This window comes from Engystomops pustulosus, chromosome 11, assembly GCF_040894005.1.
Source record: "Engystomops pustulosus chromosome 11, aEngPut4.maternal, whole genome shotgun sequence".
Taxonomy (NCBI): Eukaryota; Metazoa; Chordata; class Amphibia; order Anura; family Leptodactylidae; genus Engystomops; species Engystomops pustulosus.
Window position 1 is genome coordinate 71,137,921 of NC_092421.1, and position 6,056 is coordinate 71,143,976.

Below are 6,056 nucleotides of genomic sequence, written 5' to 3' on the forward strand. Positions count from 1 at the left end.
GTATCCTAAGCTGTATCTCACTATTGATGTGTCCTAAGCTGTATCTCACTATTGATGTGTCCTAAGCTGTATCTCACCATTGAGGTGCCCTAAGCTGTATCTCACCATTTATGTATCCTAAGCTGTATCTCACCATTGATGTGTCCTAAGCTGTATCTCACCATTGAGGTGCCCTAAGCTGTATCTCACCATTGAGGTGCCCTAAGCTGTATCTCACCACTGATGTGTCCTAAGCTGTATCTCACCACTGATGTGTCCTAAGCTGTATCTCACCATTGATGTATCCTAAGCTGTATCTCACCATTGATGTATCCTAAGCTGTATCTCACCATTGATGTGTCCTAAGCTGTATCTCACCATTGATGTGTCCTAAGCTGTATCTCACCACTGATGTGTCCTAAGCTGTATCTCACCACTGATGTATCCTAAGCTGTATCTCACCATTGATGTGTCCTAAGCTGTATCTCACCATTGATGTGTCCTAAGCTGTATCTCACCATTGATGTATCCTAAGCTGTATCTCACCATTGATGTATCCTAAGCTGTATCTCACCATTGATGTGTCCTAAGCTGTATCTCACCACTGATGTGTCCTAAGCTGTATCTCACCATTGAGGTGTCCTAAGCTGTATCTCACCATTGAGGTGTCCTAAGCTGTATCTCACCATTGGGGTATCCTAAGCTGTATCCCACCATTGATGTATCCTAAGCTGTATCCCACCACTGATGTGTCCTAAGCTGTATCTCACCATTGATGTATCCTAAGCTGTATCTCACCATTGATGTATCCTAAGCTGTATCTCACCATTGATGTATCCTAAGCTGTATCTCACCATTGATGTGTCCTAAGCTGTATCTCACCATTGATGTGTCCTAAGCTGTATCTCACCATTGAGGTGCCCTAAGCTGTATCTCACCATTGAGGTGCCCTAAGCTGTATCTCACCATTGATGTGTCCTAAGCTGTATCTCACCATTGATGTGTCCTAAGCTGTATCTCACCATTGATGTGTCCTAAGCTGTATCTCACCATTGATGTGTCCTAAGCTGTATCTCACCATTGATGTATCCTAAGCTGTATCTCACCATTGATGTGTCCTAAGCTGTATCTCACCATTGATGTATCCTAAGCTGTATCTCACCACTGATGTGTCCTAAGCTGTATCTCACCACTGATGTGTCCTAAGCTGTATCTCACCACTGATGTGTCCTAAGCTGTATCTCACCATTGATGTATCCTAAGCTGTATCTCACCATTGATGTATCCTAAGCTGTATCTCACCATTGAGGTGTCCTAAGCTGTATCCCACCATTGATGTATCCTAAGCTGTATCTCACCATTGATGTGTCCTAAGCTGTATCTCACCATTGATGTGTCCTAAGCTGTATCTCACCACTGATGTATCCTAAGCTGTATCTCACCATTGATGTGTCCTAAGCTGTATCTCACCATTGATGTATCCTAAGCTGTATCTCACCATTGATGTGTCCTAAGCTGTATCTCACCATTGATGTATCCTAAGCTGTATCTCACCATTGATGTATCCTAAGCTCTATCCCACCACTGATGTGTCCTAAGCTGTATCTCACCACTGATGTGTCCTAAGCTGTATCTCACCATTGATGTATCCTGAGCTGTATCTCACCATTGAGGTGTCCTGAGCTGTATCTCACCATTGATGTATCCTAAGCTGTATCTCACCATTGATGTATCCTAAGCTGTATCTCACCACTGATGTGTCCTAAGCTGTATCTCACCATTGATGTGTCCTAAGCTGTATCTCACCATTGAGGTGTTCTGAGCTGTATCTCACCACTGATGTGTCCTAAGCTGTATCTCACCACTGATATGTCCTAAGCTGTATCTCACCACTGATGTGTCCTAAGCTGTATCTCACCATTGATGTATCCTAAGCTGTATCTCACCATTGATGTATCCTAAGCTGTATCTCACCATTGATGTGTCCTAAGCTGTATCTCACCATTGATGTATCCTAAGCTGTATCTCACCATTGATGTGTCCTAAGCTGTATCTCACCACTGATGTATCCTAAGCTGTATCTCACCATTGATGTGTCCTAAGCTGTATCTCACCATTGATGTATCCTAAGCTGTATCTCACCATTGATGTATCCTAAGCTGTATCTCACCATTGATGTGTCCTAAGCTGTATCTCACCATTGATGTATCCTAAGCTGTATCTCACCATTGATGTGTCCTAAGCTGTATCTCACCACTGATGTGTCCTAAGCTGTATCTCACCATTGATGTATCCTAAGCTGTATCCCACCACTGATGTGTCCTAAGCTGTATCTCACCATTGGGGTGTCCTAAGCTGTATCTCACCATTGATGTATCCTAAGCTGTATCTCACCACTGATGTGTCCTAAGCTGTATCTCACCATTGATGTATCCTAAGCTGTATCCCACCACTGATGTGTCCTAAGCTGTATCTCACCATTGGGGTGTCCTAAGCTGTATCCCACCATTGATGTATCCTAAGCTCTATCCCACCACTGATGTGTCCTAAGCTGTATCTCACCACTGATGTGTCCTAAGCTGTATCTCACCATTGATGTATCCTAAGCTGTATCTCACCATTGATGTGTCCTAAGCTGTATCTCACCATTGATGTATCCTAAGCTGTATCTCACCATTGAGGTGTCCTAAGCTGTATCTCCCCATTGAGGTGCCCTAAGCTGTATCTCACCATTGAGGTGTCCTAAGCTGTATCTCCCCATTGAGGTGCCCTAAGCTGTATCTCACCATTGAGGTGTCCTAAGCTGTATCTCCCCATTGAGGTGTGCTAGACTGAATCCAACCACTAGACTCGATCTTTGGTAACTATTGTGTGGTGTTCATGGTAATTTAGAAAATCACAACATGCCGGTCATCTATGCGCTGGTGGCCACTACTGAAGAAGCTTTTGGCCCTATCCGCTTTACTATGGAGTCCTAAGAACCCACGTAAGTACTCTCCTAGAGGAATCCATTACATAGGCTCTTTGAAGGGTTGTAAAGGCACGGAGGGGCGTCCATTTTGATTTTCTCTAAGGGATTTCTTCAGTGCTAAATGCAGTAGGGTAAATAAGTAGATGATACGTTTCGGAGAGGTCTGTCATTTTTATTGTTACTTTGACTGTGAGAAAGAGATTTTGAAGAAAAAAAAAAGTCCCGTCCATACTCATACTTCAATACGGTGCAGTTGTCCACTTGCCTTTGCAGAAAAACATCCCCAAATTCTGATGTCTCCACCGCCATGCTTCATAGTTGGGACGGTGTTTGTGGGGTTGTACTCATCCTGCATCTTCCAATAAAAACGTTCAGTGGAGCTGATGCCAAAAACTTCTCTTTTGGTATCATCTGACCACATTTGGTGGGCTTGTACATGTGCTGGCATGAGCAGGGGGGACCTTGTGTGTCCTGCAGGATTATAATCTATGGGGGGTGGGGGGGGGGTAGTGTGTTAGTAGCGGTAATCTTTGTGACCAGGTCCTCCTGTAGTTCTGGCCTGACTCCTTTCCTTCCTCATGCTTATGTCAGATCTTACATGGAGCCCCAAATCAAGGTAACCTGACAGTAATCTGGGGTTTCTTCCATTTTCTAATAATTGTGCCAATAGTTGTCTTCTGACCAAGCTGCTGCTTATTGCCCTGCATCCCATCCAAGCCTGGTGTCTCTGTCTAAGGACACGCTCTTTGGTCTTGTCCATGGTGGAGAGGTTGGAGTGTTACTGATTCAGTGTAGACCTTTATACTGGCAATAAGTGCAGAGTAGGAGGGGCTACAGATAGTGAGTACAGAGTAGGAGGAGCTTCAGATGAGTGCATAGGAGGAGGAGCTACAGATAGTGAGTGCAGAGTAGGAGGAGCTATAGGTAATGAGTACAGAGTGGGAGGAGCTACGGGGTTATAAGTGCAGAGTAGGAGGACCTACAAATAATAAGTGCAGAGTAGGAGGACCTACAAATAATAAGTGCAGAGTAGGAGGACCTACAAATAATAAGTGCAATGTAGGAGGGGCTACAGTTAGTGAATGCAGAGTAGGAGGAGCTACCGATGAGTGCAGAGTAGGAGGAGCTATGGGTAATGAGTGCAGCATGGGTGGAGCTACGGGTAATGAACACAGAGTGGGAGGAGCTTTGGGGTTATGAGTGCAGAGTAGGAAGACCTACATGTAATAAGTGCAGGTCTTAGTAATGAGTAAGTCATAGTGACCGGTTCAATCCCCTCATGATGGCGCCCATGCCTGGTGGACACACCTACAGCCCATGAACGTCTTCGAACCTAAAGTTTGGATCCGCTCATCCGTAATTATAAGTAATCATGGAGCAGCAGAACATATATTAGACAGACAGACGTACAATCTACTCCCAGGGCGTTGTTATAGATGACATTGTGTACAAACCTCTACTCACCCGCTCGCTTGTAGTAGATGTGATGATGATGCTGATAGTAACAGGAGCCTCTTCATAATGTCACTTTATGGGGTGACTAGAAGACTGGGCTGAGAGTAATGGCCGATCCACCAACAGGGTCCATTGGCCATCGGTTGTCTTAAAGGGGTTGTCCGAGATCAAACAAAAATCCCAAGATGGACTGGGGGCAACTGGAGAAAAAATATAAAGCTGTACTTACCTCCTCCGGCGCTCCTGGCATCCCTCAGTGCCCACCCATCCCCTGTACCAATGCCTGATACACTCTCCATGATAATCTGCTGAAGACTCTGTAGGTAGGTCCTGGGACAGCAGAGGTTATTACAGTGATAATGCAGGGAGCCGGCAGCTCTGTGTATCATCACTTTGCCTCTGAGGCTGCTGTGCGCAAGGAGCCGACAGGTTCATCCTGGCTCCCGCCTTCAGTCCTCTATGAAGATGTCAAAAATTGACTTTTACAGCAAAAAATATAATTAAGGTTCCGCCTACATCTTCTCCCGGGATGTCGTTCCCTTCTGTGGCCACAGGAGGGCGACATTGAATAAGTTTTGCTTCAGCGTTCCTATTCCGGGAATTTTTTTCCATCCCCTAGTGTCAGGAATTTTTTTTCTTCGTCTTGGATCTGACTACATGCAGAGCTTGGAAATGAAGAGAATGACTATTAATATCCATAATCCCAATGTATACTAAGCCCCTCCCACTTGGCGATCAATGCGTTTAACTGTTTAACTTTAAAAAGTGCAAGATCACTGCACATGTGTCTAAAGAATAAAATGAGACCTAAGGATTGTGTTTTACATTTTGCACCATCCTGCAACTTTTACTGAACTAAAGAAACTGTCGGTAGCTGTGAAATACAGAAGGCGGGAATAGATGTGGACAAGCTGGAAATACTATGAGATTTAAGGGAGGATCAATGAATTGCCATCGATTATTGCGCCGCCCGGCGACTTTAACAAAAATACAATTATCTTTAATAATGTTATATTTGGGGAAACTAAGATAAAATGTGACATGTGTTATATAAATGTCAGAAAAAGATCAAAAGATACAATGTGGTTGCGTTAATAACATCAGCCGAATGTGAACATGTAGATGTAGCAGGGCCGGGTTTGTCATTTGGCACAATTTAGATGATTTCAGATGCTGCTGTATTGGTTCCTCGAGTTAAATTTTTAATTAAGAAAACACAATTCTGTGATCAGAATATGCAAAACCTGAGTTTATCATTTAGTATCATGTATAGTTTATGAAACAGCAGAGCTGAGTTTGCTATTTAGCCCAATTTATAGCAGGGAGTCCTCAGAAGCAGCAAAACTGAGTTTATCACATTTGCTTGTATTGGCTATCTTAGATGTAGTAGTGTGGAGTTTGACATTAAGCTCCTCAATGTGCAATACAGCTGTGTCATCACCTTCATTTAGATGTAGCAGTGTGGAGATTGTTTTTTTAAAAAATCATAATAATAGATGTCTCAGATGCAGCAGTATTGAGTTTGTCATCTGCCGTAATTTCTGGTAAGTCTGCCGTAACGCTGTAGTGTGGAGTTTGTCATTACCTCACTGTCAAATATAGAAGAGCTGAGTTTGTCATTTTGCACAACTTACGTTGGATTTGTCGTTTA